The 21,305-nt window shown below is 46.3% G+C and overlaps 1 long non-coding RNA gene across 2 annotated transcripts in view; it reads left to right on the top strand.

Moving 5' to 3' along the window:
* Positions 1-59: 59 nt before the first annotated feature.
* LOC125169898 (uncharacterized) overlaps positions 60-21,305 on the top strand; it is a 35,693-nt gene continuing 14,447 nt past the window's right edge. Inside the window, exons 1-2 of one of the 2 annotated variants that reach the window (XR_007153834.1) lie at positions 60-1,649; positions 6,030-7,967. This is a non-coding gene — a long non-coding RNA (uncharacterized LOC125169898). Of the gene's footprint in view, positions 1,650-6,029; positions 7,968-21,305 lie in introns of those variants that run through there. The other variant, XR_007153833.1, reaches the window with a different exon arrangement.

Genomic DNA, 21,305 nt, shown 5'->3' with positions numbered 1-21,305 from the left:
GCGGCGGGAGTTTGCTCGCGGTGGTCACGTGTCGGCGGGGGGGGGGGGGGCGAGGGGACGCGTCTGAGGCGCGGGTGTCGCGCGGGTCTGTGCTGTCGGCTGAAGTGGCTCTGCCAGGCGCTCCGGACCGCACGGTCAGGCAGTGAGCGTGACCGGGGCACGGGGTGTTCCGTGCGAGGCGCCGCGGGACTGCGAAGAGACAGGCGGCGGTCGGGAAACGTGAGTGGATTTGGGATGCCCGGCGCCGCCTCCTGTCCCCAGAGCGCTGGCCCAGGCGACCCTGCTCTGATGGCGGCGACGTCCGTCCCTGGCCGCTCAGGGCAGGGAGGCCTGGGACTGCGGAGCGCGGAGCACCGGCCTCGGTCGTGGAGGAGAAAAAAAAAAAAAACCGGATCTACTTGGACACCCGGCTCGGATTTGCTTCCCGCAGCGGGTGCCGCGGAGGCGAAGTAACTTGCTTAAAATGGGGCCACTGGTGAGGACCAACGAAGAGGCGGTGCGCAGACGCGATGTTACACTGCGCAACTTAATGCATCCGTCCCTGCGCTCTTGTCGGAATACTACCGCCTAGCCCTTCCAGGTGCTTCGGTGCAGGGCTTCGTGTAGTGGAGGATTAGGTTACGCCGCACGGAGCAGCGCGTCTGTCCCTGCCTCTTGGGGGTCACGGGACTTGCCAGCCGCGGACACCCCGGGAGTCACTCGCGAGAATTAACTATTTAGGAAGCTTGCTTCAGGAAAGGAACATTCCTAGAGCGATGGTTCTTAACCTTTTCGGTGGGGGAGGGGTTTATGGCTGTTGAGCATTTGAAAACCTAAAGGTTTGTGCATCCGTGGGTGCTTGTAGAGGACAAGTTCGCATACGATTTCCCGTGCGTGGGAGCCCTCCCTAAAAGCCCATCCTCGGACCACTGTGTTAGGGACTCCTTATCCAGCTCGATTGCACACACAAGGGTTAAAGAAAGGTGGTCCCTCGGGCGCCTAGGTGGCTCGGCTTTTGAGTTCAGCTCGGGTCATGATCTCCAGCCCCGCCATCAGGCTCTGTGCTGACAGCTCAGAGCCTGGAGCCTGCTTCAGATTCTGTCCCCCCACTCTCTCTGCCCCTCCCCCACTCGCATTCTGTCTCACTCAATAAACATTTTTTAAAAATTAAAACAAAAACCAGTGGTCCCTGCGTTGGCCATTTAAAAGAAAGCCTGATGTATTCCCTGCCCTTAACGGTGACTTCCCCTAGGAATCCAAAAAGGTAGATGTTGCCAGATGTTTGGTTTTCCCCCAGAGGATAGATAATGAAAAAAATGTCCAGCCAGGAAACTGGATTAGTTGTTGCCTGACTTTGTCTCACTGTCCTTGTTAATTGTATGTGTAACTAGTCCAAGAACGTTGACTAATCATGTGTCATCGCGTGGGCTCTAATGCTGTGCTCATTAGTGGTTTTGTTTTTATCAGTTTTTGCAGTACAGCTCCTTCTGGGTGATATGTGACTTATCAGAGCTATCCGTTTGGTTAGTGCCGGAACCCAGGTCTCACTTCAGCCTGACGTCCCATTCCACAAGCCCTTTCAACAACCGTCGAACAGCTGCCTATGTTGGGGACTCCACAGATGTTTGGTGCCGAGCCAGGTGGCCACTCATGTCTGCCGTCTGTCCCAGGTCAGCCTTCCTATTCTTTACAGGGACTGTCCTAGACTCTCCTCGCTTAGACCTTTCCAGGCACCTTCCTCCCTGTTCCACCTGCCAACCCCCAGTCTCACCTCACTTCATCTGTAGTTGGGTTGTAGGCACCCAACCAGTTACTAAAAGAACGAACCCATCTGTTTCCTTATTGAGAGAAATATTATCCCAGACTTTCCTGATCTGATCAGCAGCTTGTGAGTCTTCGTATTTGGTTCTGTGTGAAGCTCATTCATCCCCAAATGTCTCTAGTGCCTATTTATTTATTTATTTATTATTTATTTAATGTTTTTATTTTTTTTGAGACAGAGACAGAGCAGGAGCAGGGGAGGGGCAGAGAGAGAGGGAGACAGAATCCAAAGCAGGTTCCAGGCTCTGAGCCGTCAGCACAGAGCCCGACGCGGGGCTCAAACCCACGGACCGTGAGATCGTGACCTGAGCCGAAGCCGGACGCTTAACTGACTGAGCCACCCAGGCGCCCCTCTAGTGCCTATTTAAAAAAAAAAAAAAAAAGATGGGGCGCCTGGGTGGCTCAGTCGGTTAAGCGTCCGACTTCGGCTCAGGTCACGATCTCACGGTCCGTGAGTTCGAGCCCCGCGTCGGGCTCTGGGCTGACGGCTCAGAGCCTGGAGCCTGCTTCCGATTCTGTGTCTTCCTCTCTCTCTGCCCCTCCCCCGTTCATGCTCTGTCTCTCTCTGTCCCAAAAATAAATAAACGTTAAAAAAAAAAAATTAAAAAAAAAAACAACCAAAGAGACACTGTGCGAGTGGGGGAGGGGCAGAGAGTGAGAATCCCAAGCAGCCTCCTTGCTGCCGGAGCTGACCCCGACTCCGGGCTCGAACCCACAAAGCCACAAGATCATGACCTGAGCCGAAACCAAGAGTTGGATGCTTAACTGACTGGGCCCCCCAGGTCCCCCTCTAGTGCCTTCCTGTAAATGGAACGGTAATTGTTAACGTGGAAGTAGAAATGCTAGATTACTTGCTGTGTAATATCTGGGTTGTTACCACATAAGAGACAGACAGCTTAGGTAAGTAGGGGTAGCCTTTCGCGCAGGTACAGGTGACCCTTGAACAACGCAGACTTGAACTGTACGGGTCCACTTAGGTGTGGATTTTTTTCAATAAATACAGTATAGTACTGTATTTTTCTGATGGCTTTCAGAACACTCTTCTGTCTAGCTTATTTTATGCTAAGAATACAGTGTACAATGCGGATACAAGCTCTGTCAACGGTTAATTGACTATGATTTGAGTAAGACTTCCAGTCAACAGTGGTTCGGTTTTGGGGGAGTCAAAAGTTATACTTGGATCAACAGTGGTTCGGTTTTGGGGGAGTCAAAAGTTATACTTGGATTTTTGACAGGGGAGGCTGTCAGTGACCCTTACTCCCATGTTCAGGGATCAACTGTATTTACCATTGAAATGTAGCGAGTTAAAATCACAACTTTTATTCTGGAAATAATACAAAAGTTTTCTTGTGAGGCGAAGCAAAATAGTACATTTACTTCTTTTTTTTTTTTTAAATGATGATTTCCAGATTTTCTTTTTTTTTTTTTAATTTTTTTTTCAACGTTTTTTATTTATTTTTGGGACAGAGAGAGACAGAGCATGAACGGGGGAGGGGCAGAGAGAGAGGGAGACACAGAATCGGAAACAGGCTCCAGGCTCCGAGCCATCAGCCCAGAGCCCGACGCGGGGCTCGAACTCACGGACCGCGAGATCGTGACCTGGCTGAAGTCGGACGCTTAACCGACTGCACCACCCAGGCGCCCCTACATTTACTTCTTAATTGCGAATTGTAGCGTGAGGTGATGGATGCCTCTCTAATGCAAATAAAAAGATTTATGCATTTAATAGCACTTTGGCTGACTTGCACATTTTGTGTTAAAATTCCCTGCTTACTGAAATGACAGCATTAAACTGGCTATAACTCAGGAGAATAGAGGCAGTTTGCACACAGACCTCTATCTCCATTGAATTTGGCTGCGTCCATTTAGTGAAGGTCTTTGGGAAATTTATGAAATAGTTCTCCAAAGGTGTTAGACAGTATTTCTGAAATCCCTTTCACTTTGCTTAACCACCGAGGATTTTTATGGTTGCCCAGGCTGGGTCATTTTCTTATGTTCAGTTAATAAATACCCACACCTGTTGGTTTACCTGCTTCACCTAATTCAAAACGAGTTCATTTAGTCCTGCCTTTGTGCTGCTTGAGTTCCACTAGCGGACAGGAACCGCCACTGGGTCGGCTTCACACTGTGATCAAGTCATTAACGTCGTGGACAATTGAAGTCTAGTTTAACCCCGTGAAGAAAATTGCAAGATAAGATCTGTTGAATGGCCGCTGTGTCCTGGCCTCTGGTTCCAGGTAGACTTGAACTTTGAGATTGGAATCATTCTCTATTAGGACGTAACAGAAAGCGCGGTTCAACGGGAAGCCTACGGGGCCACTCTGCTCCCGATGTTACGGAATTCACATATGAGATGTACCGTCAGCCCCGCAGTGGGGCTGCTGGTGTGGAGTAGGGCTGCAGAAGTTCCCGACTAATAGAAGCCACCACCTCCTTTGTATCTGCAATGGCCTATTCATTTATTTTTAAGGAGGCTTCATGCCCCGTGCAGAGCCCAATGTGGGGGCTTAAGCTCACAACCCTGAGATCCAGACCTGAGCGGAGATCAAGAATCAGATACTTAAGCGACTGAGGCACCCAGGTGCCCCTGCAGTGACCTCTTTATTATTTTTTTAATTTTAGAGAGCATCCAAGTGGGAGAGAGGAGCAGAGAGAGAGAGAGAGAGAGAGAGAGAGAGAGAGAGAATCCCAAGCAGGCTCCACACTCATCACGGAGCCTTCCACGGGGCTTGATCTCACGACCGCAAGATCATGACCTGAGCTGAAATCAAGAGCCTGATGCTCAACCGACCAAGCCGCCCAGGTGCTCTTTAAATCTAGAAATGATCTCTTAAAATCTAGGAACGTACTTGCACCTTTGTCTTTTATTTTGGGTCATTTGTCGAAGAGAATTTGTGCCCCGTCCTGGAGTATCTTTTATCTAAAGAAAAAGGGGAAAAGAGGTTAGAACAAACGGGTAGAGAGCAGGCAGTGCCGAAAAGAATATCACGTGCTGCTTTCCTCATCCCATTCTTCGGTTCCCAAGGAGGGTGACTGAGTATTGATAAAACGATATCCACAGTCAGGAGGAGGTAGGTGCTAAAGGCAGCAGAATGAAGAATTTGGGGTCGTTATCCCCAGACCATAGAGCATGGAATTCTTAAATGATTGTGCCCCCAAACGCCATAGTTCTTAGAAGATACGCATTTCCCCAGACTCGTCTGAGGTCCAGAAATCCACAGGGTGATGTGTCTCCAACAGACACTCCCCAAGAGCCTTGTTTCCTCCCATGCTGCTTCTTGCCTGAACTTGAAACTACTGGGAGCCCTCCTCCTTTAGTTGTTGGGAAGGCAGAGGCTATCCAGAGTGAGAGAGGAAAGGGAGATGAATAAAATCTGGAGACGAAGAACGTGAGCTCTGGCATTAATTGCCCCTTGATTCCCGAGCAGGCTGCTTGCCAGCTGGATGGCCTTGGACAAGCTATTGAACTCTTGGACAAGAGCTCACTCAGTTTCCTCACCTGTAAATTGAAGGTAGTAATAATACCTTCATTAAGTTGTAAGGATTGAATGGGAATATTAAAGGTTTTAAATTGTTTTTTTCTTTTTTTTTTAAATGCTTATTTTACTCTTGAAAGAGAGAGGGTGTGTGGGTGCAAGTGGGGGAGGGGCAGAGGGAGACAAAGGATCCGAAGCAGGTTCTGCTCTGACAGCAGAGAGCCCATTGTAGGGATTGAGCTCATCGTGAGATCATGACCTTTGCCGAAGTTGGACGCTTAACTGACTGACCCATCCAGACACCCCTAAATTATTTTTTCTAACGGGATTCTTGTTTTAAAAGATTTTAGTTACAAAACAATAGTTTCCTTTTACTAATCAAAAATGTACCATTCAGAGGTTTTGGCTTCCACACCATAACTAATGTAATTCACCAGGTTCTTACGATTCGAGCTGAAAGCAAAGAACTGTGATGTTTTAACTCGAGTAGATTTATTGTTAGATTTATGATTTCCAGTAGGCTTTTGGAACGTTGCCCAAGGGCCGGAGACTCCCTATCCCCCTTTATAGATTCCAGACTAGATCTTTCAATGTCGACACGTTTGGTTTCGTAACAAAAAAATATCAATGATTCAACTGGGATTTAGCTGGATTCTCAAGACTTTGAGCAGTGCCTGACTTGCTTCGTCCTAGAGATTCCACTCCATCGGGTGCTCCCAACATGTCATAGCTTTTGTGTTTTTCACATTTCAGACATCAGTACAAAAGGATTAAGACAAACTGCTACATCTTGTACAGCTGTTACTTATTTTCTCGTGATGCTTTACGGTCTCTGAAAAAGCAGTAGCGGTATTTAGCATGTTTAAAAAAATGCTCAAAATACCGTGAATTGTATAGAGTAGCCTATCGTATCACGTTTCTGGGAACAAGATTTTGCCAACAAGAATTAAAAGAATGAGAGAAAACCGTCAGGAGATACTGTGGCCCAATGATGGCAGAGGCAAAAATTGTTCTGGGCTCTGAAGCGGGAGAGATCCCCGCAGAGGGCGTGATGAAGGACGCGTTCTCAGCACTGGGGCTGAGTGGCCTGCAAGGTGAATGGGTTTCGCGTACGTGGAAAGGGGGCAGAGGTGGCGACGGAACGGTGAAGTGACTAAGGTGCACGAGTCTTCGAGACAAAGCCAGAGAGAGGCTGCACAAGAGCACGTCCGCCACGTCTTTGCAGAGATCCGGCTTGCTTCCATTTCCCGCCATGTCTAACGTGTTTGGAATAAGACGCTTTTCTCCTTTCTGGTCACTGGTGCCTCCGAGTGATCAACAGTGTCGAGGTTTGCTGAGCGCAGGCGCTTTCCTAGATGCAGCCGAGGATGGTGCCTGGCCTGCCTCTGAGGACTCTTCGGAATAACGTAATGCAAACGCGCTGTGAGACTTGTCCTCAACCAGCCCACAGTCTTCCTGCACCTGGTCTGTCGTGGCGCCTCCAAGTTGACGTGCTTGGATCCTTCATCTGTTTTTGTGGCTCGCCTTCTCTCATTCTTGGCCTTCTTTCTGCCTGTCCACCTGCCACCCCTGCCACATACTTTTTCTCCGAGTCTGTGGCTTTCGGGGACTCTTCTGGTAGGGAGGAGGAGAGGGATAGATGCATACGCGTTTAGCAGTGAACAAATAAATGCCTGCACGTGATGTAACTGCCATGTGACCTAAGGTCGCATCACGTGGAGTATAGTACTTGAAACAAGGGAGGTGGTCTCTTCTGACTCTTGAGTAGGCGCGAGGTGGCATAGAGGGTAGAGGTTAAGAATGCAGGGCTCTGGAGACAGGCTGCCTACATTTCAGGACCAGCTTTCATTTCCTAACTTGGTGGCCTTGAGCAACATACTTAACTTCCATGTCTGTTTCCTCATTTCCAATATGGGGAACAATAATAGTAATCTTATCTGATGGAGTTGTTGGCATTAAATTGAAGTTCTGTAATTGAAGTGCTTAGAAGGGAGCCTGGCACATAAGTACTCCATAAAAGTTAGTTTTTACAGTTGTCGGTTCCTGGAAGCATTCTTTAAAGAAGCGTGCAGACGCAGTGTGGCCGACTTCGAGGGTGTGACTGTGGGGGTAAGGGGACAGGCCATGCGCTCCAAGTGAAGGCCGCAGGAATCAGGGAGGCCGAGACTAGAAAAGAAAACTCAAGAGGATGTACGTTTTTTTTCAGAGATCTGTGGACGTCTCCTCTTGTGTTTGTCATCTGTCACAGTGTGTATGGCCCCAAAGTGATGGCCTTTGTAATAGTCTTGGAGGAGGTGAAGGAGGCAGGGGGGATAGGGGTGACAGGTGTATTTCCATGATCACGTCAGAGTCCAGATTCCAGTTCTGTCCTCACCACGTTTGACCTGCAGCTTTACTCACATCTTTGGTAGCTCAGTTTATTGATCTGTAAAATGGAAATAATAATGACTTGTGCTGTTTTCATGGAAAGAGGTGACAGGGATGCTAGCGGTTTGTAGTGGGGCAGCAGGGTACCTGCAGGTGTCCGAGATCTGGCCCTCAGCCTGGCAGGTGTAAGCTTCTGTTAGTAACTTGCCCACAGGCGATTTTGGCGACAGACTGATGCTAATTTCTCTCTTTCAGCGCTGGAGTAGTGGCCCCCCAAAAGATGTATCCATGGTCCTCGTTTCCAAATAAAGTAGCATTTACAAATCCCTGGGATTAAGACTTGCTGTCTTGGGGTGCCTGGGTGTGGCTCAGTCGGTTAAGCGCCCAACTTCGGCTCAGGTCATGATCTCACAGTTTGTGAGTTCGAGCCCCGCGTCGGGCTCTGTGCTGACAGCTCGGAGCCTGGAGCCTGCCTTGGATTCTGTGTCTCCCTCTCTGCCCCTCCCCACTCATGCTCTGTCTCTCTGTCTTAAAAATAAATAAAACATTAAAAAAAAAAAAAGACTTGCTGTCTTTGCGTGGCCGTTGTTCAAGGAGGATGTGATGTGATGGACCGAGGAAACAGAACATGTCCCCCTCTTAGGTGTTTGTTTATGTTGCTATTTCCTAATACATCCTGTGGATCAATATTCAACCATACAAAAGGAGATACAGAGAATAATGTCTTATCTCTTGATCTCAAAGGGGGCTATGTGGATATAGCTCCTTTCTGATCATTCATTTGGCTGTACCTTATGATTTATAAATCTTTCTCTGTATATCAAACTTTGATTTAAAAATTTTACCTACTGAAAACCCTAAAACATCTTTCCATCCCTGAATTTTCTCTTGTGATTTCCTCACCTGAATGTCTTTCCCTCTTCTCTGCTTATTCCAAATTCGTCTTCATCTGTCAAAGCCCACCTCACCTCCTTTCCTGAGTGCTCCGCCTTTTTTTTTTTTTTTTTACTTACAGTTCTGTTATTCATTTATTCATGTATGCCTTCATTCGTCCATTCAATGGCATTTATCAAGATGGGATTAAATATGAGACTTGGCCAGGCCCAGGTGATACCTTTGCTGTCAGGGGGAGTGGGAGTCGGCCAGGAACAGACAAGGAAGCAGAGATGGTCTTTCCCGGCTGGCTCTGCTGAGTGCCCCAGCTTTTGAGGAGTCCCCACTCAGAATCCCACAGCTGTATCGATCTCCTGCTCCATAGCATCTTTATCTGCGGCGTGATCGCATTTAAAATAAGAGTGTGTATGGTGGGAGTGTGAACACGTGACCATAGAGCCTCCCCGTGTACATTGAAGATCCTAGAGCAGTGGGTTTCAGCTTCATGGTCCCTTGTTCTCCAGAGGCCTTAAAGATGTGGTAATGGGTCTAGTCAGCTTAAGACAACCAGGGACATTGCTGGGGTTGCAGAATGAGTGAGATGGGGTCCCTGTTGACAGGGATTCAGAATCTAGAGGGGGGATGCAGTCACAACCACAAAATGGCGACACGATATGCTAAGTGCTACAATGCAGACACTGTGTGTGTGTGTGGGGGGGGGGGGGGGGAGCATACACTTCAGCACATGTGACACTCCAGAAAGTCTTGTCTCCAGACACAACACGCACACACATACACTCACACGCTCCCCGCAACAAGTCCTCACGGGTCGATGTGAATGTCAGGTTCTCCTCTTGGTTGAGATTTTATCAACTCAGTATGGTGATTCTAGATGTTACCTGCTGATCACATCTGACCGGCCTACTGTCTTTGATTTTTGGAAATGAAGAATTTATAAGTTAATAAGTGTACTTTGGCAGATGAAATCTCAAAACCTAGGAGTCCACCGGGGGGAGAAGTGACCAAATGGCATAAAAGGAGTCCCTTCCCTAGCAGGCGGTGTCTCACGTGTATCATCCCTGTGGTAGCTTTTGCCGTGGGCTGAGCTGTGCCCTCTCCCTTCCCACACCCCTCCGGTGTTGCAGAGGTAACCCCATGACTCAGAATGGGCCACATTTGGAGTTAGCGTCTCTAAAGAGGTCATTAAATTAAAATGAGTTCATTAAGGTGGGCCCTAATCCGAGGTGAATGCCATCTTTACAAGAAGGGGGGGTTTGGACACAGTTGCACGTGCAGAGGGACAGGTGCGTGAGGACCCAGGGAGAAGGCAGCCGTCTGCAAGCCGAGGAGGGAGGCCTCAGAGGAAACCAACCTTGCTGACACCTAATTTCAGATTTCTCGCCTCTGGAAGGAGAAAATTAATTTCTGTTGTGAAGATACCTAGTCTGTAGGGGGCGCCTGGGTGGCTCAGGCGGTTGAGCGTCTGACTCTTGATACTGGCTCAGGTCAGGGTTTTGCAGTTCATGAGTTTGAGCCCCACGTAGGGCGCCGCGCTGACAGTGCGGAGCCTGCTTGGGATTCTCTCTCCCCTCTCTGTCCCTATCTACTCGTGCTCTCTCTCTCTCAAAATAAATAAACTTAAAGAGAGAGAGAGAGATCTAGTCTAACAGCTCTAGTAAATGAACATGTTGAGTGGTATTTTCTTACGTGGGAAACGTAGGCTCTTTGGCACTCGGGGACCTTCACATGTTGTCCCCAGTCCCTTTTAATCCAGCCCCTCCCCTCCCAAGCCTCCTTGTCATGCCTTCTGTACCCTCTAGACCCTGTAGCCTCTCAGTGTTCACCAGATACATCCCGCCTTTTGAGGTGTCAGTCCTTGCCGGGGATTCTCTCTTCCCGGGTTGCCGTTTCCTCGCCTAGTCGGGCCTCTTTGAAAACCTTGCTCAGATCTGTGCTCTGTGGAGCCTTTTCAGACCTCGCAGGCTGAGTTGCAAGCACTGATCACGTATTTTCACGAGACGTCCCTTCTTACTAGATTCTGTGCTCCTGAAGCAGAGGGCTTTGTCTCATTTATCTGCCTCTCTCTAGAGCCGAACATGGTATAGAAGTCTGCTCAGGTTGCTGTAACAAAACGAGCGGGGTGGTGTAAGCAACGGACATTTATTTTATCACGGTTTCGGAGGTGGAAAGTCCCAGATCAAACCCTGGCACGGTCCATTCCTGGCTAGTCGATGGCTGGCTTCTCACTAAGTCCTCACACGGCCTTTCCTCTGCACTGAGGGGGACAGCAAGAGAAAGAGGGGAAGAAGCGTTTCTGTGTTGTCTTTTTACAGGACGCTGATACTAGATCAGGGCCCCACCTTTATGGTCTTATCCGGCCTTAATTCCTTCTACACCCTGTCTCCAGACACAGTGGCTTCTGGGATTAGGGCTTCAACACAATGAATCTGGCTCCGGGGGCACGATTCAGTCCATAACGTGGTCGATAAGGGCTTAAATTGATTCGGAAAACCAAAAAAAAAGGCTCCAAGTGTTGTTAGTAAACACTAGTCTCAGTCTAGACATGAGCTATAGACAAATAATTCTGTTTGAATAAAGAGAATATTTTGAAGGAGAAGTGCATGTAGAATACTGAAAACCCCGAACACAAGTGGAATGAGGTAACCTAGGATTATATGTATCTACCTTATTACATGTGAGACTATTTGCACCGAGCTGTATTAGGCAAGGATACTCTAAGCACTGTAATTGAAATCTTTGCCAGAAGAACATGTTGGATTTCAGCGATCTATAATAGCAATAAAGCTCCCAATCTATGATTTAGCTGAATTATTTCCATAATTGTTTTGAGACTCTTTTGCCAGGAAAACTCACGTTTGTTCAACTGCCAAGTGCAAAAACAAATCTAGGATATTTACCTTTGGATAAAATTCATAAGGAAAGAACATCTCAGAGCATGTTAGGAAGACAAAGACTGAAGGTGGAGACGGGACTGGCTAAAACTCCTCATTATGGAGACTAATGAATGAAATTCTGGTTCAGCATTTCACTTTGGGTTTGCTTGTAGTAGAAACCTACATTGTGGGGCGCCTGGGTGGCGCCGTCGGCTAAGCGTCCGACTTCAGCCAGGTCACGATCTCGCGGTCCGTGAGTTCGAGCCCCGCGTCGGGCTCTGGGCTGATGGCTCAGAGCCTGGAGCCTGTTTCCGATTCTGTGTCTCCCTCTCTCTCTGCCCCTCGCCCGTTCATGCTCTGTCTCTCTCTGTCCCAAAAATAAATAAACGTTGGAAAAAAAAAAAAAAAAGAAACCTACATTGTGAGAGAGGAGTTATGGCGAAACAAGCAGTTAAGAAACTAAAATAGTCTATGATACATAAAGCTATGTACTGAGAAGTTGGGGAATCTAGGAATAGTGACTTGACCTGGGATGCAGTCTACACAGATTCTAGCTGCAGATAAGATCCTGACAGCTGTGTAGTTTGGCAATTATGACTTTCAGGTGAAATATATAGTTTGGGTGAAATACAATGTAAAGTTTGAGGATATTGGCGATATGGGGCACATCACTTTCACAAGACAAAACTGAAGAGGGCATTAGGGGTCAGTATGCCAGTTTTCAGCTACAACTTTGGTCATGACCTTCACATGGTGCCAGATGGTGGGATCTGTGAGCTATCTCTGGAGAAAATGAATATTATCATTGTGCACTGTGAACTATGAACCCTGATGTCACACCCTAGAAGCTATTTATAGAAGAATATTGATCTCCAGTGGAAAAGCTCACATGTTTTCTGGGCTCCAAACAAGATATCAAAGATGGAAGCACTTCTGGGATGATAAGGACCTCCAAAAATCAACTAACCTTTCATAAAAGCAACCAAAGTACATGAAACAAAAAGAGAATTGAAGGGAGAAATAGACAACAATAATAGTTGCAGATTTCAACGTCCTACTGTCCATAGTGGATAGACCACCTTGGCAGAAGATCCCCAAAGAAACAGACGACTTAAACAACTCTCTAAACCCGCTAGACATAACAAGCATCTTCAGAGCACTTCGCCCAACAACACCAGAGGACACATTCTTCTCAGGGGCACATGGAACATTCTCCAGGATAGACCATATGTTATGTCAGAAAACAAGTCTCCTAAGGTTGAAAGAATTGAAATCATACAAAGTCTGTTCTCAAACCACAGTAGAGTGAGATGAGAGAGGGAGGAAATTTGGGGAATTAAAAAATATGGAATATTGAAGCAGCACATTCATAACGAAGAGTCAAAATCACCAGAGAAACTGGGAAATACATAGAGATGAAAGAAAAGACAATAAACGAGAACTTAAGGAAAGCAGCAAATGCCACGCATAGAACAAAATTTATATTAGAAGAAAGTTCTCAAATCAGTAAGCAAAACTTCCACTCTAAGAAACGTAAAAGAGAGAGAGAGTGGGGATAAGTGAAAAAGAGAAAAGAATTGGAAAAGAAAACCAAAGACTGATTAAAAACAAAACAAAAACAAAAGTAAAAATTAGCAAAATTTTAGCTAGTCTGACCAAGAAGGAAAGAGAGAACACACAAACTGTTAAAGCTGAAATGAAAGAGGAAACATCACAACTGACTTCAAGCAATAAAAGGGACTCTAAGGAATATATGAATAACTATGCTAAGAAATCATATGACCAGGAAGCAATGAACAGTTATATAAATGTTTATAATTGTTATGTCTTCTTGTTGTATTGAACCTTTTATTAATATATAATGTCCTTCTTTGTCTTTTGTATCCTCTTCTGATTTAAAGTCTATTTTGTCTGATATTAGTAGAGCCACTGCTGCTCTGTGCTGATCACTATTTGCATGGAATAGTGCACTCTCTCATTTTCAGTCTGTTTTGTGTTTGGATCTGAAGTGTCTCTTGTAGACAGCATATAGTTGGTCGTGCATTTTTATTTCTTGTGCCAAACTGGATCTTTTGAATGGGGTGTTTAATCCATTCACGGCTAAAGTAATTACTGATGAGAAGGACTTTGATCATTTTGCTGTTTGTTTTCTGCGTGTCCTATAGCTTCTTTGTCCCTCATCTCCAGCATTACTACCTTCTTTTGTGTTCAGTTGACTTTTTGTAGTGAAATGTTTAAATTCCTTTCCCATTTCCTTTTGTGTATATCCCAGGGCCGTTTTCTTTGTGGTTACTGTGGAGATTATATTTAACATCCTAAAGTGACAATATTCTAATTTGAATGTATACCAGCCTAACTTCAGCAACATACAAAAGCTCTGCTTCTTTACAGCTCTGTCCTCACCCCTTTTGGTTGTTGATGTCCCCCAGATTGTATCTATATATGTTGTATGCCCAAACATAAGCTGGTAATTCTTGTAAATGCATTCATCTCCTATGTAGAAAACAAAATTTGGAGTTATAAACCAAAGTTACGACCACATTAGCTTTTAGAGTAATAATCCTGTTCACGTAAGTCTCTAAATCATGCAGAAAACAAAAAATGCATTTACAAACCATTGCTACAATACTAGCTTTTAAATAATTGCCCACGTATTTGCCTTTATTGAGATCTTTATTTCTCTGTATGGCTTCAAGTTTCTATCTGGTGTGCTTTTATTTCACCTCACAGGACTCCCTTTAGCATTTCTTGTAGGGCAGGTCTAGTGGTAACAAGCTTCCTCAAATTTGATTTATCCGGGAATGTCTTAATTTCTCCCCTCACTTAAAAAATTTTTTTTTAACGTTTATTCATTTTTGAGAGACAGAAACAGAGTGTGAGCAGGGGAGGGGCAGAGAGAGAGGGAGACACAGAATCCGAAGCAGGCTCCAGGCTCTGAGCTGTCAGCACAGAGCCCGACGCGGGGCTCAAACTCACGAACTGTGAGATCATGACCTGAGCCGAAGTCAGACGCTTAACTGAGCCACCCAGGCACCCCTTTCCCTCACTTTTTTTTAAATGTTTATTTATTTTTGAGAGAAAAAGAGAGACAGAGTGCAAGTGGGGGAGGGGCAGAGAGAGAGGGAGACATAGAATCTGAAGCAGGCTCCAGGCTCTGGGCTGTCAGCCCAGAGTCCAACGCAGGGCTCGAACCCACAAACCATGAGATCATGACCTGAGCCAGAGTCGGATGCTAACTGACTGAGCCAGCCAGCCGACCCATCTCCCTCACTTTTGAAGGATATAGGATTCTTGGTTGACAGGGTTGGTTTTTTTTTTTTTTTTCTCTTAGCGTTTTGAGTATATTGGCCCCCTGCCTTATGGACTTCAAAATTTCTAATAAGAAATCTGCTGATAATCTTATTGAGGATCCCTTGTATATGACAGTTTGCTTGTCTGTTACTTTCAAGATTTGCTCTTTGTCTTTAAAAAGTTTAATTATATTGTGTTGGTGTGGGTCTGTTTGAGTTCATTTTACTTGGACTTCATTGAGCTTCTTGGATGTTTATATTCATGCCTTTCATCAGGTTTAAGAAGTTTACAGCCATTATTTCTTCAAATATTCTCTCTGCCCCTTTCTCCTATCGTGAGACTCCCGCATTACGTATGTTAGGCTCCTTGATGGTGTCCTACAGGTCCGTTAGGCTTTGTTCACTTTTTTCCAATGTTTTTTCTTTCTATTCCTGAGAATTAATCATTTCCACTGTCATATCTTCAAGTTCAGGGATGCTTTCTTCTGCTTGCTCAAATCTATCTTTGAATCTTTGTAGTGAATTTTCTGTTTGAGTTATCATACTTTTCGGTTCCAGAATTTTTTTGGTTTCTTTTTAGGGTAACTGCTCCTGTATTCCTATTTGCATTTTGTTCCTACATCATTTTCTTTTCTTTTTTTTTTTAACGTTTTATTTATTTTTGAGACAGGGAGAGACAGAGCATGAACAGGGAAGGGTCAGAGAGAGGGAGACACAGAATCTGAAACAGGCTCCAGGCTCTGAGCTGTCAACACAGAGCCTGACGCAAGGCTTGAACTCACGGACCACGAGATCATGACCTGAGCCGAAGTCGGCCGCCTAACCGACTGAGCCACCCAGGCGCCCCCCTACATCATTTTCTTGACTTTGTTCACATCTTTCTGTAGTTCTTTGAGCATCTTTAAGACCATTGTTTTAAAGTCTTTGTCTAGTAGATCTGCCGTTCAGGTCGTTTTTTTCAGGGATAGTTTCTGTTTTTTGTTTTTCCTTTGAGCCATACTTTCTGCTGCTTTGCATGCTTTGTGTTTTTTTGTTGTTGTTGAAAACTGGACTTTTGAATCTAACAATGTGGTAACAGTAGAAATTATATTCTCTCCCTCTTTTCCAGGTTTGGTGTTTTTGGGTATTTTGTTTCGTTTTGCTTGTTTATTTAATTATTTTTTAACATTTATTCAGTTTTTAAGGAGAGAGACAGAGTGTGAGCGGGGGAGGGGCAGAGAGAGGGAGACACGGATCCGAAGCAAGCTCCAGGCTCCAGGCTCCGAGCTGTCAGCACAGATTCTGATGCGGGGCTCGAATTCACAGACCACGAGATCATGACCTGAACTGAAGTCGGACACTTAACCGACTAAGCCACCCAGGCACCCCCAGAATGACTTAAAAAAATTTTTTTAAATGTTTTTATTTGTGAGACAGAGAGAGAGAGAGAGAAAGAGAGAGGGAAAGAGAGACAGAGCATGACTGGGGGAGGGGCAGAGAGAGAGGGAGACCCAGAATCCAAAGCAGGCTCCAGGCCCCGAGCTGTCAGCACAGAGCCTGACGCGGGGCTCGAACCCACGAATGGTAAGATCATGACCTGAGCCGAAGTCAGACACTTAACCAACTGAGCCACTCAGGCGCCCCTCTTTTGTTTGTTTTTGTTTTATTGTAGGCTGCCTTGGTGCTGAAGATCAGCCTGAGGGTAAACTTTAAGGTCTTCTCAGGTCTTTTCCAAGCCTTTCCCTAGGTATGCGTGGGTCACTTTCTAAGTTTTTTTTCCTTACACGCAAGTGTTTTTTAATGTCTTAATCTTTAACGTCTGGCTTCCAATAGGGGAGGAGGAGAAGAATGAGGCCGGGGGAGGGGGAAAAGGGCACTGGCCCTTTAGAGCTACAGAAGTCACTTCCGGCCTGGGGGGGAGGGGCTTGCAGCTGTGCCGGAAGGTGCACCAACAGTGGCTGCCCACTCCTGCCTGCCCCCTGGTGGTCAGAAGCAGCAGTCAGTGGCCAGAGCTCAGATCACCACCCTTCGGATTGGGAAGGCAGCGTCCTTCTCGCCCACCTTCGCCCACCAGCTGTGTGCCCGCTGCTGCAGGAACCAGCCGCGTCGAGTCTCCTTCCTTAAATCCTTTTCTTTTTGTAAAGCAGCTTGATTTGCGTTGTGTTTCTTATATGCACGAGTCGGCCTCAGCTCTCTGAGTTCCGATTCACCACATTTTTATCTCAGGACCAACACCTTAACTATGATAGCTTCGTAGTAAGTCTTGATAACTAGCCCAGTAAGTCTCCCTACATTATTCAAAGCGTTCTTGATGTACTTGGCTCTTTGCACTTCCGCATACATTTTGGAAGCAGTTTAAAAGTTCTTCAAAAAGCCCTGTTGAGACTTTACGTAAAACTGCATTTAATGTTAACATTTAATGTTAGTTTGAGGAGGATTCCCGTTGTTAAGATGTCAAATTTCCTTACCGACTTACGTCATTCAAAAAGTTTTGTGATGTTACGCATCTTACGTTTGATTTGTTCCTAGATACCTTAAATGCTTCGTAGCGATTGCAAAATGGTACCGCTTTAAAAATTAGTTCCCAAATATTTATTGTAGTCATTTGGCCAATAATTAATTTCTGGATATTCATCTTACATCCTGCAGTCTCACTGAACTCTCTTCTACCAATGGCTTGTCCTTGATCCTCTTTGATCCGCAATATTGGGGTCTTCTGCTAACGACTTTTTTGTTTCTTCATTTCCAACATAAAGAGTGTGTGTGTGTGTGTGTGTGTGTGTGTGTGTGTGTGTGTGTCAGTGTTTTGTCTTAACGGCATCGGCCAAGAGGGGGTAGAATGAACAGTGGAGGGGAAACGTAAAAAGTATTATTACTCGGTCCTAAGTTATTACAGTTTCTGAGTTCTTCCCCCAAGAATTATTTTGAAGTTTATTTTTTTTAAATGGCAATAGTGTAGACATTTTTTGCTTATTTTTTGTTATATTTTTATGATCTTGAGTTCAGGACTTGGTCTTTACTACGTTAGTTTTTCGTATTTGTTGAGTCTTGCATTATAGCTTAGTACGTGACCAATATTCACAAATGTTCAGTCCGTCCTTGGAAAGATGGTGAATCCTCCTACTTCACTGTGGGTTTGTCAATCTCTCCTTGTAATTCTGTCAATTTTTGGTCTGTATGTTTTGAGATTATGTTGTTAGGTGCCAAGCAGGTTCAGAAATTTTGTGTCTGTGTGAGAAAATGTTCCTTTTATCACAGCCTCTTAAGTCTAACGACACTTTCCATCTTTCAGCTTTTTTCTGATATTAAGATAAGTGCACCAGCTTTCTTTTGGGTAATATTTTCCTCGTAAACCACTTTCCCCTCGAGTCTCAGTCTTTCCGGCACTTCAGCTTTTGGTACGTGTCTCATAAATATCATACAGGTGCATTTTTCTTATTGCTACCTTGTCTGTGATCTCTGTCTTCCGGTGGTAACTTAGATGGGTAACGTAGATATGTGTGCATTCATTTCTGCCGTCTGCGTTTGTACCTTCTACTTTTTGTGTTTTTTTAGTTATTCGATTAAAAAAAAAAACCTCTTCTTGTCTTTGGTTGGATCAACTGAATTTTCATTACATCCCTTCATCCACTCCCACCCCTCCTTTTTCCATACCTAACATTCATTTTGACTTAATCTGAAATTAATAAATGTCTCTCCTTTAGTCTTGAATCATGCCAAAGCCCTAAAATGCTTTAACCCAAACGCCCCCTCCTGTCTCTGTGCCATTATTGTCAATTTTTTACTTCCGTCCCTCGAATCACTTACTAGTGCTGTTGTTTCCAAACGGGCAGTGCTGATTTAGATTTGCCACATAGTTACAATTACCTTCTAGTTGATAAACTTAACATTTCTCTCTTCCAGATGTTTTGTTTTTTTTTTTTTACCCTGGAATAAATCCTATAGCATTTCTTTCAGTGAAAACCTTTGTAGCGGTACTCCCTTAGTCTCTTAAGAAAGAAAACCCTCTTCTCTCCCTCATTGTGGTATTGGCATTTAGCTGGAAAGAGAATTCTACATGGGCCTTTATTTTCTCTCAGCAGGAAAATCCGATTATGTTCCTTTACAGAGAGATTCTGGTGTGCCAAATCCAGTCAGTGGAGGAACTGAGACTTGAATCTATGCCCGTGTAGCACCAGAGCGTAGTTTTTAGCCGCATCTTTTGTATTTGGACCCACTGAGTGACACAACATTTGAACAACAACAAACTATGTCTACGTCATGACAACACATAGGCAGATTTGAAAATGAAACGTCCAGTCCAGCTGAGCAAGTGCTTTTAGGAAACTTCCCTTATGCTAGGCAGCATGGGGGATACAAAGGGGCACGGTTCTGCGATGGACAGAAGTGCAGTCCCATGAGGGGAGCAGGAGGCGGCCCGGCAGCATTTATCCCATTACACTTGAGCGCCCTGGCCGGCGTTCCGGGTCTCCTGATACGCGGAAATCGAAGACACGTCAGGCTCTCTCTGAGCCACGAATGTCCTTGTATATTGACTGTCTCCGGTTGTGCACGTGCACTGGCTGGGGAGCACCTAGAAGGCAAGCCCGAGACAAAGGTGTGCACGTTCCTCCACGGTTTATTTTGAACGCGAATGATTCCGGAGACCGGGAGAGTGCGGCAGGAAAGGGGGAGAGCCAACACAAGAGTGCATTCTCAAGTCGGTCCCTGGGGCTCTGTGTTACTCAAGGCTCCCCAGAGCAGCAGGACAAAGAGATTTCTTTTAAATAATTGGCTCGTATGATTACAGAAGCTAGGAAGTCCAAAATCTGCAGTGTGGGCCGGCAGGCCCGAGACTCACAAGAGCCGTTGGTACACATGAAGTCCAAAGACAGTCTGCTGGAGAACTTGCTCTGGGAGGTCGGTCTTTGTTGTCTTCGGGCCTTCAACTGATTGGTTGAGGCCCACCCATATTCTGTGGACGGCATTCTTCTTCACTTAACATTCGCTGTTTCGATGTCAATCTCATCCAAAACACCCTCCAAGTTGGCACATAAAATTAACCATCGCAGACTCAATCCCTGGATCCCTCCCAGTAGTGTGTAAAGTGTGCCTTGGACGGTGCGACTCTGGACAGAGAGGGAGCACTTGTTCACGGGTGCCCCATGTTCCGTGGCCACGACCTGTCCTCTGGGATTAACTCTCATTTCCTGGCTGTGGAGTGTGGATGTGCGAATGCTGGGCAGATTGTCACAGGCGTCCCACACTGCTGTGTCAGGGCGGGCCTGGAGCCAGAGACACACGGGGCGTTCCAGTCACACCCGCAGGAAACGGATTGCCGCGGCGCTGGCCGAAGTAAAAGCTAGGATGAGAGGACTGAAGGCAGAGCGGAAGAGGCACCTAATTCCTTCTGAATGCCCTACTTCTCTGCTTCCTGCCAGAGAGCTTTGACTTACTGCTCTTCCCGTTCCTGGTAGGAACAGGCATTTACCTTTTCATCCCTCTCCGGGAATCGTCACTCTCTTCTCCGTGTCTGAATGACCCTTCTCTGTCCATTGGTGGCAAGGTGTCCCGCAGTCCTTATGACCACACCGTCCTGCAATCACTGTTGAACTCCCTGACGGCCACGAAGTCCTCGAGGGCGAGGACCTGCCCCGTGTTTCCTGTTTCCTCGGTTCCTTGGTTCTTATGAATTGCTTAATAAACGTGGCTGGAAGAAATGGAACAGGTTTTTTCTCTTTGACCCTGCCAGTATTTTATCACCACAGGGGTTGTTCTCACCGTACGTTTAATACTCTGTGATTGTGCCTCGACCCAGTCCCTGAGCCCCTCCGGGCCCGTTTTCTCACCCACGATGTGAGGGAAATGTGACCTACTCAAAGGTTTGTTGCTGGGTGAGATGAAGCAGTGGCTAGAAAAGCACTTGTACAAAGCGAGGCTCTGGCTCGGGCTGAGTGTGACCGTGGCCGTGGCGGAGGTGGCCCTCTGGCCCCCCCGGGTCCGCTCTCCACACCTTCCACAGGAATAGACTTGCCGTCGGGCTGAGTGGGAGTGACACTTCCCGTCTCCTTTGTTGCTGGGGAGGCCTGGTGGCCAAGTGCAGGGGGATGTGCAGACACAGTGGTACAACTCCTGGGTGTCCCGAACACGGACGATGGGCCCTTCCCCGTCCCCTTCTCGTAAGCTGCCCTGTGAGTGTGCTCACCGCCTACACGTGACCCCGGGCAGAAGACCGTGCCCTCGGGGCCAGCACAGCAACGAGGTGGAAAGGGTCTGGGTCACCGTCCTGCACCTTGGGACTGTTAGGTGACAGGGAAGTAAACTTTTCTGTAAGCCTGTAAAAGTTTCTGTAAAAACTCTGAAATTTTAGACTTTCTCTGGTTCAGCAGCCTGGACTTTGTCCTGTTATTATAAGCACGGTGTTGGACGGGGGGTGCCTGGGTGGCTCCGTCTGTTAAGCGTCCGACTTCGGCTTCATGATCTCGTGGTTCTTGGGTTTGAGCCTGGAGCCTGCTTCACAATCTGTGTTTCCTTCTCTCTCTCTGCCCCTCTCCCACTCATTCTGTCTGTCTGTCTGTCTCTCTCAAAAATGAACATTAAAATTTTTTTTGTAACAAAATAAAGTAAGTACAGTGTTGTGGCTCCTG

Source organism: Prionailurus viverrinus, chromosome B4 (assembly GCF_022837055.1).
Source record: "Prionailurus viverrinus isolate Anna chromosome B4, UM_Priviv_1.0, whole genome shotgun sequence".
Lineage (NCBI taxonomy): Eukaryota > Metazoa > Chordata > Mammalia > Carnivora > Felidae > Prionailurus > Prionailurus viverrinus.
The sequence above is the reverse complement of the archived record's forward strand: the minus strand, read 5'-3'. Positions and strand labels throughout refer to the sequence as shown.